The sequence below is a fragment of the Xenopus tropicalis genome, chromosome 8 (genome assembly GCF_000004195.4).
Source record: "Xenopus tropicalis strain Nigerian chromosome 8, UCB_Xtro_10.0, whole genome shotgun sequence".
Taxonomy (NCBI): Eukaryota; Metazoa; Chordata; class Amphibia; order Anura; family Pipidae; genus Xenopus; species Xenopus tropicalis.
Window position 1 is genome coordinate 64,370,719 of NC_030684.2, and position 17,588 is coordinate 64,388,306.

At 38.3% G+C, this 17,588-nt stretch overlaps 1 protein-coding gene across 2 annotated transcripts in view; it reads right to left on the minus strand.

Moving 5' to 3' along the window:
- tent5d (terminal nucleotidyltransferase 5D) overlaps positions 1–13,388 on the minus strand; it is a 28,862-nt gene extending 15,474 nt beyond the window's left edge. Inside the window, exon 1 of one of the 2 annotated variants that reach the window (XM_031892119.1) lies at positions 13,266–13,388. The gene's annotated coding sequence lies outside the window, so the exon portion shown is untranslated. Of the gene's footprint in view, positions 1–1,358; positions 1,539–13,265 lie in introns of those variants that run through there. The other variant, XM_002940435.5, reaches the window with a different exon arrangement.
- Positions 13,389–17,588: the final 4,200 nt, after the last annotated feature.

Consider the following 17,588-nt stretch of genomic DNA (forward strand, 5'->3'; position numbering starts at 1 on the left):
CTGGTCTCTTATAGAGACAGACTCTCACAGCCACAAGCTGGGCTCTTATAGAGACAGACTCTGTCACAAGCAGGGCTCTATTAGAGACAGACTCTGTCACAAGCTGGACTCTTATAGAGACAGACTCTCACAGTCACAAGCTGGGCTCTTACAGAGACAGACTCTCACAGTCACAAGCTGGGCTCTTACAGAGACAGACTCTCACAGTCACAAGCTGGGCTCTTACAGAGACAGACTCTCACAGTCACAAGCTGGGCTCTTATAGAGTCAAACTCTGTCACAAGCTGGGCTCTTATAGAGACAGACTCTGTCACAAGCTGGGCTCTTATAGAGACAGACTCTGTCACAAGCAGGGCTCTTATAGAGACAGACTCTGTCACAAGCTGGGCTCTTATAGAGACAGGCTTTGTCACAAGCTGGGCTCTTATAGAGACAGACTCTCACAGTCACAAGCTGGGCTCTTATAGAGTCAAACTCTGTCACAAGCGGGCTCTTATAGAGACAGACTCTGTAACAAGCTGGGCTCTTATAGAGACAGACTCTGTAACAAGCTGGGCTCTTATAGAGACAGACTCTGTCACAAGCGGGCTCTTATAGAGACAGACTCTGTAACAAGCTGGGCTCTTATAGAGACAGACTCTGTAACAAGCTAGGCTCTTATAGAGACAGACTCTGTCACAAGCTGGGCTCTTATAGAGACAGACTCTGTAACAAGCTGGGCTCTTATAGAGACAGACTCTGTAACAAGCTGGGCTCTTATAGAGACAGTCTCTCACAAGCTGGGCTCTTATAGAGACAGTCTCTCACAAGCTGGGCTCTTATAGAGAGTCTCTCACAAGCTGGGTATAGAAACATTAGGATGAACATTACCCACTGCTGTATCCAAAATCTAAAGAGAAAGGGAAAATTGTAAGCAGGCACATAATGGGACACTCCTTCTCCTATTATTATTATTGAGGCATTATGAAAGTTGAGAGAGCTTGTACAACCATCACAGCGCTACACAATGTTTTAGATTTACTATTCTGCGGGAGATTAAATACATGCCCATTATATGAAACGAGATGCAGATGCTATTTGTAGCCAGATATACCCATGGTTCCTGCACAGGCACCCAGCAGCACAGCGCGATGTAACTCTGCATTCTAATAGAGTAGTGAGGCTCGCTGCCATGTGCGCAGTATGTTAAAGTATTGCGCCTGACTGTACATGGGAACGCAGCAATGCCAAGTTAACTAGCGCTAGCGGCGCATTCCATTTTAATGTCTGGCATCAGGACAGTGCAGGCAGTATCGCTGCATTCCCCTATCCAGTTGTATAACTGTATAACAGGAGCATGATGGGCTCTGGTCACTCACCTATCCGTGCCAGGGAAGCGGCGCCGCTCTCTCCCAGATATCGTCCAGGTCTTATGACTTTTCCAAGGGGACCAACAGAATGATGCGCCCAAGTCGAGCACTTGGCAAAGCAGGTGCCCGAGTGTAGCCAAGTAATAGAGCGCTGCAGAAGAGCCCTTCACTGATCTCTGTCTGCGGATAACGTGGTGCTGAACTAGCGCCCCCGCCCCCTCAGCCCCAGCTTTTCTACCTCATTCGCCTTGTAGCGTAAGCCCGTCTCCATAGTGACGTGACGTCACTGACTTAAGGTGGCACTGGCCAGGGTAGCAGTGAGATGTATGGACGTTATGACTCAGAGAGATAGCAAAGGTTGTAGGGGGCAGGGAGTGGGGACAATGAGGGTGGGAGTATGTTGGGGAAACCATCAGAGGTCACTTCAGTGCACATGAAAATAGAAAGAGACGGATAGGGAGATTAAGGAGGAAAGGAAAGCAGGAAGATTTCAGGTGACAGTGAAGAGTGACGATGTCCAGCATTTATTAATACCCTCTCTAATGGTGGGTTGGAGATAAGTGCATATCATCATGACACTGCTCTGCTCTAAGGGTCAATAGATTAAGCATTTTTTGTTCTTTAATTATTTTGGGCTCCTAGATAGATTTAGCCTTAGGCACCAGGGAAAGGGGCAACTGCAAAGAAACAAACATTAAAGGCATGGATTCTATCTATCATAGGCTGCTATACCACTTAGAACAGTATGCATAGAGTGCATAAAGTAAACCAACGGTTTTAGTTGTCCCTTCCATTTGTATTTTTTAAATTATGTGCTCATCGTGTCAAATTATAGAGAGGCATGTGAGGACTAATGGTTCCTGACACAAGAATTTATATTGTAATTTGTTGTCTGGAGTTCCCCATGTTTTTTTTTATTGGTAAGTTCTCTGTGGCTTTGTGGGTTGTTCAGTGGCTAGGCTGACTAGAACTTCTGTAATAAATACATGATCAAGCACTGGTTTGATTAAATCTGTTGAAAGTCTGAATTATCAGTGCCTTACGGAGAGGGATATTGTACTGAGAGGCAGATCAATCTACAGCAGGGGTCCCCAACCTTTTATATGTGTGAGCCACATTCAAATGAAAAAATTGTTGGGAAGCAACACAAGCATGAAAGTTTTTGGAGTACCAAATAATAGCTATGATTGGCTATTTGGTAGCCTCTATGTGGACAGGCAGCCTACAGAAGGCTCTGTTTGGCATGGCACTGGGTTTTTATTCAACCAAAACTTGCCTCCAAACCAGGATTTCAAAAATAAGCACCTGCTATGAGGTCACTGGGAGCAAGATCCAAAGGGTTGGGGAGAGCAACATGTTGCTCAGGAGCCACTGGTTGGAGATCACTGATATACAGGGTGATGAGAGGCTAAAATTAGCTTTTTCTCAAGCTAAGATTAAAAGTTGGGTCATTTACTAAAACAGATGCTAAATTCCACTAGCACAGTACACAGTGGCACTGAATAAGCAATTTCATTTGGTGAGACAATGAAAGCAAATGTGTGGTTGCTATGGCACACTGCACTTTTGGAATGTATCACCTATGTTAGTAAATGAGTTGCATTTAATTTAACTGACTCACCTTATTATTGTAGCAGTGCTCATTTAGAATTCCTTTTTTGATGTATAATCCTGAACGTCTGACTGTGGAAACCATATGGTAGGAAAAATTTGAGAATATATAATATATATTACTGTATAGTGACAGAACAGTTACTGAAGACATGGTGAATTGCTGAGCATAGTATGGTTTATTTTTATTGCACACTTACTAAACACCTAGCCTGAATATAACATAATAGCCTAGCCAGCATACCGCAGAAATTAAAAGAAGAAAAAGGGATTCCCCAAAAATGGTATTTCTCTCCTCTTTTCATTTCAGCATTTTATTTCTCCCAGGATGCTTCTGCTCTAATTTAGAGGCATAATGGCTTTGTTTTTAAATAATACAGATTATGCATAATTAAAATCAGATAATCTCTTTCTCTTTTGATAACTGCAACTGCTCTTTTCTAACAAATGTACACAATTCCTGCCATATTTTTTATACTGCACACACTCTTTAATAAGGCATCTTAAGTCGTTTTAGAAAACTCTGTTTTTACTCAGCAATAAATTCCTATCAACATCTAGTTACAAGGTACTTTATTTCAACATGTTCCTTCTCTAATATCAGGTCATTTGGGTCTGGGGACTGAAAGCTGTCAGGTCTGTTAATGGGTCCAATATTTTCAGACTAAATTGTGAGGTCATATACCCACGAACATTTATATCTCTGCTTCAGGATCTCAGAACATTATAATATAATTATATAACAGTATCAGTCTCACTTCAGTAACCGATCTCTGGCTATACACATAGTATACAGTATATCAAAGTTATGTCTCAAGTACAAGAATTACATTTCATTGTTTCTTGGGGAAGATGTGCATCTCAGCACAAATCAGAAAGCTTTTCAAGTAATTTTAATTCCTATCTAAAAACAACTACTAACTACTACTAACATTTCATGATTGCAGTAACCCTTAGAAGCCAACAATGAATCTGCTCTAGTAGTCTTATTTCTCTAACTGGCTAAGACAAAGCAAAGCTAATAACTGATTCCCTACTGCAATAATTCTACTGTGGTAAAATAACACCAGTATAGGTGAAGTGGAGAAAGATTGTTACTGTGCACTTGTCCCCCAGATTTTCGTATAGCAACCCCCCCCCCCCCCCCCAACACAAAGCTTGTTTCACTAGCATCATTTCAAACCCCTCCGCTAATCCATTTTCTCAATTCACCCTTTCTTCATATGACATCCTCTGGGTTGGTTTATCCCCATCTTTTTCTCTAAATGTACTCCATCCTAATGGAGACCTGCTACATCATCTGCAGGGTCATCACACAAACACAAACCCTTTTTTCTCAGGAGGCCTAGAACTTATCCTCTAGTTTACGCAATGCTTAATTCCCAGAAACCCAAGTAAATTAATACTTTTCTTCAAGTCCCTACCCCTTCTTCAAGATATCCACTCCCAAGTTCATAGATAAGATCATATATGTTTGTAAGAGTTTGCAGCCAGCATGGGTTTGATGCCTGTTGAGAAGCCTATAAACATATGAACTGAGAAGCAAAAATGACTTTTTCTCACAGCATCCTCTTCTTGTTTATAACCCATTATTTCTTAGCTTAGACAAACATCCCTTTCTCTATCTTTTATCATGCGTTCATTATTCATTAGCACATACATCTTACCATTTGCTAACCACTTCTTACATCTCATAGTTTATACCAATATTATTTCTCCCCAGTTCATTTGCCCCCTGTTTTTTAGCAGTTCACATTCCCTAAACATTATTTTTCCTCAATAAAAACATAATTTCCTCCAGGCCATACCCAAAGAAGGGTTTAATGTAAAGGAAGGGAAGGAGGGCGGGGGCAGAGAACACACACACACATATATATATATCAAAGAAAATGTGGCCACACTCCTCTCCAAACGTTCTGTAGAGGTGCATGGTATAAATACAAAAAAATGTCTTTATTTCACATATCACTTGTGTCCAAGTGGAAGCAAGTGATATGTGAAATAAAGACATTTTGTTGTTTTTATACTTGAGAGTGCTGGTCCTTACCAAACATGTATGTTTCGGTATAGGAATGTGAAGAGCATCATAGCTAGAAGTTGTTTGGCAGTATCACAGAACCTCCAAAAACAGGAGCATTGAAAACTTAAAGCTGAATATATATATATATATATCCAAAAAAGACCAGCAACACCGAGTTATATTCCAAAAACAATCAATTGTGTATTAAAAACGCATGAACAGCCAACGTTACGTTTCGGTCCCCATCGGGTCCCGATGGGGACCGAAACGTAACGTTGGCTGTTCATGCGTTTTTAATACACAATTGAATGTTTTTGGAATATAACTCGGTGTTGCTGGTCTTTTTTGGATATTTAAATCATTTACCTTGCACCCGAGCTAAGAGCTGAAGCAGAGTGCCACCCTGGGTTCGCTATATATATATATATAATTCTAGAACGTCTCAAGAGAGTTTTACTCTATTCTGGAGTAAATCTATCATTTAGTTAATAAACTATCTCCCATATCCTTACCTGTTAGTATGTTGGTGGCAGTTAGAGTGCTAGAATCATTATTGCAAATATGTAGAAGGAAATTACTGTTCTGGCACTGCTAAATAGTACAAGAAGTATGTATGTACCTACGAACATATAGAGGAAGCAGACCCATCTTTGGTACTAAAACAATTGGGGTCATTTATAAACACTGTGCAAATTTGCACCTGGGCAGTAACCTATATCAACCAATCAGTGATTAGCATTTTTCATCCAGCTGCAAGTAAAGCAATGAAAGCAAACATCTAATTGGTTGCCGCACAGGTGCAAATTTGCACAATGACCCCCAATATCTCCTGCCTCTGATATATAGGTTAGGGTTTCTCAATTGACTGACAGCTATTTGCAATGACCACAAGTCTAACTGGCTTGTTGGCTTAGCTTTCCTAAACATCAGGGGTAAATGGAAACAGGCATTGTGATGAGCTTTATTTTAAATGTTTTAATTAAAATAATAATTTGCATAAACACTTTCAATTTCAAGTTCTATTTATTACTTGAAATGAACTATAGTGTATATATAAGCATCCGTTTTACAGGTATTTTATACCTGTATCCTTTCAACTCCATTAAGTTGTCTTCATTCTTGACATAACATATTCTGAAAACAGGGATCACAGTGCTGGAGTTCAGATAGAACAATATGAAAAAGTGCAAATGGTACTGTGCACTTGTTACTCCTACGCACAGACTTGATGAATTTTGCTTCTGTCCCAGATTCGTGTGTTCCTTGAGGAAATCATTCTAATTTAGGCATTTTGTGCATTTTCCAGTTTCACGTGGTTGAAAGAATATTGAAAGAAGATTTTTTTTGTCTATCTAACTATATCTATCTGTCTATCTATCTATATATCTATCTATCTATAAATAAAAAAATATGCACTCATGGGAGTTTGCTTATCAATGAAAAAAATATGTTTATTCAGGTCGATGGTATGAAAAATATATTTTTGGTGCCTTTTCACAGTCCTTTTGGTATTTTAAGGGGGTGAGTTTGTTAGCATTGTCTGCTTGTCCTGATCAACATCCCTGTGAGGACCAACCCTTCAACCTAAATATTGACTTAATATTTCTTTTTTAATGATAACTGAAGTCTCATGACTTTAGTGTGCTATATCACATAAAAATCACATGAAAATTGTGATTTCTGCTTTTAATGAGAAAAATTTAAAATACCAGCAACTCTATTGTAGAAATACTTTTTTTTTCTTGGCATTAATACTGAAAACCACCACACAGACATGTCCACTCCACCATATTTGTCAAGAGTCTCCTTGATTTAAGCTACTCTTACTTGGTCACCTGCAGTAACAAATCCATCTCCACTGTCAGTTACTTGCACCTGAAACCCTAACCAGCGAAATGCATAGAATCATCACCTAAAGTCTTCCAACACTGTCCGCAGCAGTACAGCAGGGAAGGGGTGGAATGGGTGGAATGGGGGCAAAGCCAGAAGCATAACAGGTGCAGTCAAGATCCCCCCAGATCATTTCAGATCCAAGTTGGCATCCTTCCCCACCCAGGTAGGTGGTCTTTTCTTGGCCAGTGTAGGTGTTTTGTACTGCATATCATGTAGTATAAATTTGTATTAATATAAAAGCATGTTTAACTTACAGGAATATTATGTGCTAGATTAACCATTTGGGGATGACCAAACTAAATATACAGACTGTTTATACTAGCTGTGCACAGAATTAGGAAAATTCAGTGGTACCTGTACTGGAAAATAGTAGAATACAACTAGAAAGGGAAGTTCGAGAACAAACTTCATGTTGGGTTGAAAAACGTGCAGTCATGAAATGAAATCTGATCTGTTGATGGCTCTGCCCACTTTTTCTAACCTTGCACCACAGTTATATAGTAAAAACAACTGTGCAAAGTTTGGGGACCCTGGTTTTAATAATGTTGAATGGCAGCAATTTAAATTTCCCCACTGCAGTTAACCAGTGACTAACTCTGCAAAGTTTAGGGACCCTAGGATTAATAGTTAAAGGACGGCAGCAGTTTAAATTTAAACAAATAAAAGTCAATAGGTAAATTGTGATTGGTGGCTGGTGGGTGTGCCCACTTTTTCTAACCTTGAGTCGAAGTCACCCAGTGACAAACAGTGGGCACCCTGGCATAAATAGTGTGAGAATGACAGCATTCTAAATTTAAACCAATAAAAATCAATGGATGAAATCTGATTGGCTGTTGGTGGCCCAACCCACTTTTCCTATTTTTGAACTGCAGTCCCCCAGTGACCAACTTTGCAAAGTTTGGGGACTCAGGCATAACAACCCTGGAATTAATACTTAAATAATGGCATCAATTTAAATATTTATATATAGTTATAGTTATAGCAAGACAATGAGCCGCACACGCAGGGACTTTTTTAGAAAACAAAAAATTTCTTTAATGAAAACGATCCAACGTTAGTTATAGTTATATATATATATAAACCAATGAAATGTAATGGGTGGAAATAGATTGGCTGTTGGTGGCTCCGCCCACTTGTTCTAACCCTGAATACGTAGGTCAGTCAGCCAGTGACTGACTGTGCAGTTTTGGAACCCTGACATAAATAGTGTGAGAAAGGCAGCATATTAAATTCAAACCAAAAGAAATTCAATAGATGAAGTCTGATTGGCTGTTGGTGGCTCCACCCACTTTTTAAAATCTAAAAATGCAGTCCCCTAGTGACCCTGGTGTTAATACTGTGAGAATGACAGCAGGTTGAATTTCCCCATTGAAAATCAATAGTTAAAATTTGATTGGCTGTTGGTGGCTCTGCCCACTTTCTCTACCTCTGAACCGCTGTTACCTGGTGACTAGCTCTGAAAAGTTTGGGGACCTTGATAATAATATTTAAAGAATGGTTTAAATGTAAACATATGAAGTCTATAGGTGAAATCTGATTGGCTGTTGTTGGCCCCGCCCACTTTTCTAAACTTGGAACATGACAAACTGTGCAAAGTTTGGGGACCCTGACATTAAACATGTGAGAATGGCAGCAGTTAAAATTTCCCCACTGATAACAATGAAAGAAATGTGATTGGCCTTTGGCGGCCCCGCTCCACTTTTTCTAACCTTGAGTACGAAGTCACGCAGTGACTGACTGTGCAAAGTTTGGGGACCCTGGTGTTAATACTGTGAGAATGGCAGCAGGTTGAATTTCCCCATTGAGGTTGAATTTCCCCAAGTCTGATTGGCTGTTCACAGCTCCGCCCACTTTTGGGCATCCAACAATCATCATATTTTCATTCAGGCTGACCCCATGACTATGTGATTCAAGTTTGGGGAGTGTAGCCTCAAAGCTATAAGATTGGCAACAGTTTCAATTTCCCCATTAAAGTCAACGGGTGAAATTTGATTGGCTGTTGTCGGCCCCTCCCACTTTGGGTCATCCAACAAATGTCGCTGTTTTGTTTGGGGTGACTCCATTATTATGTTATTCAAGTTTGGGGGGTGTAGCTTCAAAGCTGTAAGTGTGGCAGCAGTTTGAAAATCTTCCCTGTCAAAGTCAATAAGAAAATTGGGGTGTTCGGAGCGGCACCACAAAAAGACGGGGGGCGGGATCGCTTAGAAAAGCACAAGCAACCTGCTCCGCTATAGGGCGAAGAAGTGTGGAGAGTTTGGTTGTTGTACCCCTAAAATTGTAGGAGGTGTAGCGTTTAGAAAAAGGGGGGGGCTAAGAATAATAAGAAGAAGCGGAAGAAGAAGAAAAAGTGGAAGAATAAGTCGAAGAACAGTATGTTGGGTTTTTCAACCCAACACAATAAAAAAAGACATCTGCATTGCAAGACATTTTTTTTACAGAAACGCAGATTAATAAACAATATTTTTAGTTTTAGATTTATATGCCCAGATATACCAAATATTTCCACTTTCAACTTTTAAACATTCCAGTTAAATTTAATTGTTGGAAAAGAAAGAGGTCTCTAGGGTAATGATGGTATATTTAAGAGACAGCCCATTCCAAAGGCAATGGAATTTATACATTTGAAAAGTTGAGCTGAAAGGGAAATATCTGTAGGAATCATGGGTATCTGTGATATGAATACATATTTCTTCAAGATTGTTGTTTTAATAGCATAAGGATAGATTGGGCAGCTCAGTGCTATATAATTATATCTACACTGAAGCTGTGCGCTATTATTTTGTAGTTTAATGGTGACAGTATGTTTTATTGCCCATGCTTAATCTCCAGGGTGGGCTCCAAAACCACCACAAAAACATTTCAAATGTGTAACTGCTGGAATTGCCTTCTCCTGCATTTTCCAGTGGTTACACAATTAAAATGGTTTACTGGCAGTGATGCACACTGACACCAATGAAAAGATTTTTTTGTATGATTTGTCTCCCTTGCTGGAAGAGAATAAGTGGAGGCAACAAAACATTCCACGTGCCATTACCCATAAACTATGGTAGACATTTTGTATTAGCCAAAAATGTGTGCTACTGAATGTCTCTAATACTAATGCATGCCAATATATAAGATGTCAGATAGGTAGATAGACCTGTATCTAGAACAAAATGGTAAATAAACCAAGCACAGCACCCTGTCAAACACATAGGTATAGGTTTTCCCCTTTGCTACAATGTGCTGCTGAGCAGTTCATTACATGAATCCCTACATACAATATGTGTTTTGTCATTTCCCAAAATGAACTGCTGAATAGTTTTTTGATACTAAGGACTGGTGCAGTTTCATTGGTCAGATAGATAGGGGAGTATTGCAGGGAATCATAATTTTTTTTTTAAAGGAGAAGAAAAGGTAAAAATCAGTGGGGGGGGGGGTGCCAAATCTTAGGCAGCCCCCAGTGATTGGGCTGGTGCTCCTGTTAGGAGAACGCTGCACCAAACTGGGGTACCTGCAGTGAGTGTTTGCTCTTCCTTCTGTCTTCTGAATCTCAGTACTGACATATCTTGGGTTAATATGCAAATTATACATTTTCCATAGTAATTATAGTGCTATGTCTGGGGTTAAAATGCCCATTATCTATTTTATTTAGTGGTTATACTGGCTTGTCTAGAGGTTTAAATGCAGATCATCCATTATCTGTAATATTTTACTGGCACATCTAGGGTTAATATGCTGATTATCCATTTTCCGTAGTAGTTATACCGGCACGTCTGTGGTTAAAATACCCTTTATCTATTTTATGTAGTAATTGTACTTGCCTGTCTGGGGTTAATATGCAGATTATCCATTTCCAATAGTAATTATACTGGCACATCTTGGGTTAATATGCTTGTTTTTTTATTTTATTTAGTGAGTATACTGGTTCATCTGGGGTTAATATGCTCATTATCTATTTTTGCAGTAATTATACTGGCACATCTGGGGTATGTTTTGGTAAAATGGGTGTGATGCACGCAGCCGATTTTCATGATTTATGCTCTCTGCTTAAACAGCCCCCCCGGCACCTAGTTGCTGTATACAAGTCTAGAAAAATAGGTTTTTTTTGCTTGATAACTTATTTCCCCCATGGAAATTTTTTTGTAGATGCCTATGGAATCTGGCATCAAAACATCACCCAGCAGTGCATTCCCTTACTGCCTTTATCATAAAGAACCACCTACACTGCTTCAAATGGAATTTCTGTTGCTTTAATCTAAAGGGGTGGGCTCTGGTGCGCTGATTGTTATGGGAAACAATTCCATAATGTACATGTATAGAGGAGATATGTTAATTTATCTATAAACATGCTTATAGATAAGATTATAACCTTTGATAAGAATTTTGGTACCATACCAATAGCCCATTTGCGTCTTTCAATACTTTCACAATTATGTAAAGTAATGAATGGTACATAGTTTCACTTCTATAAAAGTACAAGTTATTTCCACTACAGTAAGTGCAACCTGTAGGGGCAAAAGTGTGGAATTGAGTTTACCATAACAGCAAACCAGCTTCTGCATGCTGACCTCCTGTCAAATGTTCTTTGTATTTGGTCTGGCTGAGTCACTGATGATCTCAACAGCACACACAGAAGCCTGTGACAGAGATTAAGCCTGCATACATATCACTCTAGATTCTTGTCATCAACTTGCCATAAGTATGCATGCAATAAAGCCTTCTTCTGTCATCTACATTAATGCATAGCGGTTCAGATACTGTATACACAATTAGGCACATAGGTATAATCCCAACACTGAAATGCGTGCCTTTAAAGGAATATCTACATTTGTGAATGCACATACACATAACCTGTGAGGTGCATATGAGTGTTTTTATACTCTCTCTATACATTGGGCTATAATGCTATCTCATGGCAGACATTGGCTTTCTGTATTTGCTGTTAATCAAAATACAATCTTTCTACATTGACACAAATAGATAGCTTGCAGGAAACATCCAGTTATTCTATAACATAATTTTTTGATGATTGGAGTAACCAATAAAGGACTAAATTCTACTGTATGTTAGTGTCCTTTCTATTTGCTTTTGATTTTTATAATCCAGCATCATTTTTAGATTCCTTTTTTCTTTAGTTCTGGAACAATTTTGCTCAGTCTTTCTTTCCTGGACCATTAACAGGTCTTAGCAGAACTAGATGCTCTTTGGAAGAAGCTTGACTATAAAACTTAGCTGTTAGCTTTGCTGTCTTGGTATGTGTTTATAAATCATATGTTTACCATGCAGTAAAATATAGATTCTAGATTGTAATCTCTTGTGACAGGGGCCTTCTTGCAGTGGTATCAAGAATTCCCAGCACATATCTCATTAACTGTATCTAATTGTATTTATTGATCCCCCGAGTATGATTCATCCTATTTCTTTTCATTTAAACGTTGCATACCCTTATAGCACTGTACAAATAAATACAGACATTTGCATAAATTAAACTAGACCATTTACAAAAACGCACTCATTTACAATACTATAACAATGTTTGCTTATCTGACATACCAAGTTGCTTTATTTCATAGCTCAGGATAAACTGAGACGCTTCGTACAGAATTTCAAGGAATAATAAACATATATAATACCTAGCTTTAATTATGTCTAATTTGTAGCTGATGTAGGGGAAAGTAAAAGAAAGTATCTGAAGCCAGCTTTAATTTGCTTCACAGGGGACAGAAATTCCTTCCTGACTCCAAAAGGTAATCAGACCAGTTCCTGGATCAACTTTATACCAAGAGTTAATTTCAATACCCTTTTATTTTTCCATTTCCTAAAGACCAAAACAACAAAGTTTTCTTTAAAGCTATATAATACCAGCACAACTGTAAAAACACCTATTTGCAGCTTAACACAGAACCTGCTTTTTTCTTATCTGAAAGGGATATTCTAGTGTCCTGTAGAACAGGCATCAGAGATATATCATTGTATATGGTCTCAGTATTTATTCATAGTGATCATATCCCCAATTAAAAAACACACTTAAGACCTTCCATGCACTTCAGCAACTTGATTTGCTCTGGGTTTTCTCTATATCATAAGTGTCCCTTTAGTCCAAGACACCAAAAATGCACTGCATATTATACTGGCCTTACCAATGCTTTGTAAGGGAAAAGAATTATACTCGGTTTCTGTGAGATATACCTCTTTTAATATCAGAACATGTATATTTTTAAATCCCAAGTAAAGAACCTTACACTTATTAACATTGAACCTCATCATCCTTTTAGCTGAGGCTATGCCTACTTTGTCCAAAAAGCCCTGCAAGGAAAACCGGTACTAGACAAGTCAACTGCCCTGCATAGTTTTGTGTTAGTAGCAGAAAAATTGCTTTCCCCCAACCCCCCTGTAAGGCATCTGCTCACCTTGCCCTCTACGATGGGGGGGATGGGGAAGCGGTGGCGGCTTCAAGGATGCCCACCATCCAGTGGTCCTTTGCCAATGCCACAGCAGGGTCCCCACTACTAAAATTCAGAGCATCTTCAGTGCCTGAGGAACTGTAAAATGAAGGAAAGAATTGCTAATGCAATGCAAAAAAAGAACTCCCAACATTTTTGTGGATGCAGGGAAGGGGCAATAAACATTTTCAGACACGATAAATCTTACATACAGTTTTAGAAATTGAAACTCTACAATGTGGGTTTAGAAAGTAAGACCACTCTTGGTCCATATATATATATCTATATATATATATATCTTGAAAAAGGTCCCAAGATGTGACTGAAACATTAATATTGCACATTAAAGATTTTTTTTTAATTTTTTCTGCAAATCCTGCGAGTGCTGAGTCCTTTTTTTCTTTATATGGTGGCTACCTTACCTGGCACCCAGGCATTTTTTGTTTTGGTGATGTGTGCCCTCTGCTTATTATGTAATTATATATATATATACACAGGGGTCTAGCACCTCAAGATTACTTACATTTTGAGTGAAGGAATGTTGGCAGTGGTATGCCATCAATGTCCTGGGCTATCCTGCCAAAAAATTGGCAGGTCCATCCAGGTATGCACTCACAAGCCTCTTTTACCCCCCTGCCACACAGCCACCCACCACAAACAAGCTAGCAAGAGGCAATGTTTGAAGTGTCGTCTGGGCAAGGTTTGCTTACAATATATATAATGTTTAGAACACATTTTTATTAACTTTTATTCAGAAATAGGAAGCAGAATTAAACAGATGTTGCAGAGCAAGAAGCTTTGTAAATGTGCATAATATGCTTGATCTGCTTCATCTGAACAAGTACGCTTTACCTAGGCTGCTATAATGTATTATCTTTCTTCTGGGTCCTTGTTAAATTTAAATTTGAGCTTGCTATTTTAATTCATTACCCTCCAAACAAATGGAAGCCTTTTATCCATACGTAGGCTTGGAATATACTGTAAAAGTTTTGCTTTCAATGCAGAGTGTTCCTGTGAGGACAGATGACACCAATTTCTCTCTGAAAGGATAAGATGTAGGAATAATGTTTAGATAATTGTACACTGCTTCTGTGATTGCCAGGTCCCAGACATTTTAAGCAGACTTATGTGGGTCACTGCATTAATGCTCACATTATGAATGGACAATGACAACACAAATTAGTAGATCACCTCAAACTTAGTATTTTCTCTCGACTTGCCTAGAATGCTATATAAGTATGACATCTATATATATACTGTATATATATGCTTGGGACCTGCAGTTTTTTTTCCCAGTATAGATCACAATGACTTAAGGCTACTAAGAACATTTACATTTTAAAAAAATAAAGGTTTATTTTGCTGTCAACATGGATTTTATGCTAGCTTAGTTAACATCAAGCACAAATGTGTGTTGTATTAATACAAAAAACTCAAAGTAAATAAATCAAAATAGAGATCTGATAAAATTGGCCCCTTATGGGAAATGTCCTTACCGTATTTTAGAGCTTTCTGAGTACTTACTCAGAGCTTATCCTTATTTACTAAACAGCAGTCTGAGAAGAATGACATATGTTTCAGTAAACAAAGAACTGACTAACATTCTGGATCACACCTCCTTCATGTCCGCTTGTTTTCTCTAAACAGCAAGGTGAATATTTTTATTCCCATATGCTGTACTTCATTTATCAATCAATATATATCCAACTGATACTCTAGACAGGATTGAACTGAATAACTGTTACATAAACACATATAATCAAAATTGCCCTGGGGTGACATTAATACTAATGAAGTATCCATTTTTACTGTTTGTATTTAGGATCAGTCATTCAGACTGTGTAATTATTCATGCTGTGAAATAGCTTTTGATAAAAATACAAGGAGTCTGCACACAATAAGTCGACATTCTTTTACAATAATCACTGTGCAGATTCTAAAGATGTAAACTGTGACTTGGGCTGATTCACTAAAATAGGTCATAAATTGAATAGTTCACATTATCCATAACAGCCGATCAGCATTTACTTACAGTATGTCAGCCTAATGCAAAAGTAGTTGCAGTATGTGTTTTTAAACATGATATGATTGGCTAGGTACCAAATTTGGAAATATGGGGTCACTCCTTTTAACTTTTTATATATAGAAACACTCATTCATGTACAAGGAAAAGACATTGCACTATATTTACATGAGTTGATTTTCTGAGGCAGCTAGCTGCATGAATTAGATACAGAAGTAATTTATTTTGTATCACTCTTTTGGTTGCTGAATTATAGTGAAGAGTTATGAGAGCAGGTAAATCCACCATTGTAGTGAGTTCTAAACCAAATATGGAAATGGGACCCTTCACCTTCATGACATCTCCAACAGATATCTGTAACCCCTTTAAACATTCAATAGAGCATTTTCTGTTAATGAATATCTCAAATTGAAAAAAAAATGGCTTAGTTGACTTCTACATACACTCACAAGCTTCTAGATGCTGAAGTTTTACATTCAAGTTGTTGGATTTTTTGCACTTAATAAATATCAAACATTCAAGTTTTATTAATATAATTCTAATATTGGGAGTCATTGTGGGAAAAATTAGAATTAGACCATTGATAAATCACCCCCTTTGCAGTCCAATTCACAGTCATTACAAGCTTGCACAACATGAAATCAGACTTGCAAATGATCCTGTCCCTGCCAAGCAATTAAATAAATGCAATTAAATACTGCATATCCATGCTGTACAATCAGTGATCACCTACCTATGTGTAAAAATCCATCATAAAAGTAAGCAGCTCCTTGACAATGCTGTGAAAAATTCATCCACTATTGCCTTTTGTTCTGAACGACCTTGGCTAGAATTTACTTAACCCTCTAATTTTTCCTATTGACTTTTTGACAGATTATGCAAAGTCTGAAATGGTGTAAAATAATAGGAAGTAAAGGGAAATTCTCTGGGGGTGCCATTGTGTTAGATATCCCCAATGAACATCATTGCTTACCTTAGATCGCTCAGGGTGGTATTAATGATACACTTCGTCGCCAATGCCTCAATGAACCTTTCCGGGTGTCCTGAGTAAATATTGGACTTTAACTATAAAATGAATTTCACACTACTGTGCATCCGCAATATCCATATAACGCAGAGGATCACTGGGGCATCATACAAGATGGCAAAGCAACACAACAGGAGCAACGATGATGTTCACTGGGGGGTGTCTAACACATTGGCACCCTCAGTGACTTTCCCTTTCCTTGTCCTTTAAAATAAAACATGCACCTTGATTAATTCTCCATACTGTGTACACACAGACTCACACTGTCCAGTAATCTGGGTAGTTCTTTCCCATACTGGAAAACATGTAGGGGGCTAAACAATCACCAATATATCTGGAATTGTCATGGAATCATGCATGTTGTGACTGGATATGTTGGTTAATTATGTAGAGCTCATTAGAGCTCATTTACAGAGCATGTGTAAGGTACAAAATCCTACAGGTTTTAACTAACTTTTGTTAGCAAGTGCTATGCACCAAAATTCCAGTGTAATTGCTGCCAGGGTGGTAAATTTGTGTCTTTTAGTCCTTTTATATTGTTGGATTCGATCTGAAGTATCAGAAGACAGACCATAGACTCAGGGGCACATTCATTAAAGTACGAATAAATCCGAATACAAAAAAAGTGCCATTGAGTCCTATGGGAGGCTTCAGAAACCATGCACAGAAGAATCAAAGTCAGAAAGTTTTTCCCGACGTTTATGATTGTTCGGATACAAAAATTTTGTGACTTTCGGATCACCAATACGATATTATCGTGACTATTACGATTTTTTCATAAGCATTTTCGATCATAAGAAATTATCGTATCTAATCCAAATTTTACCCATTTCGGGATTCGAACTAGTACTTTGATGAATCTGCCCCTCAGAGTCTGTGCATGTAGACATGCAGAAACAGTTTCCTCAATTCAGACATGAAGAAACTTGAACATCTGAAATACTTCACTTATTAAATGCTATTTGACTCTGATACTGCCTGTTTGATTCACTGATGAAATAAAATGAGGACTAGCAAATTAGAAATGCAATCTCTGCACAACATAAGAAAAGCACCAAAATATATTTTTGTCTCTATCAGTTGATGTCTTACTGCGTGTAATTTGTTGCTTCCTTTGTAAGTTTTATGCTTTCAAATATTTTTGCAGTCCCTTGTATGTTTTGTAGCATTGATCTCTGAGCTGATCAATAGTGCAAGCATCATTAGCACCTCCAGGGTGAGAAAGAAAAGACAGATTACT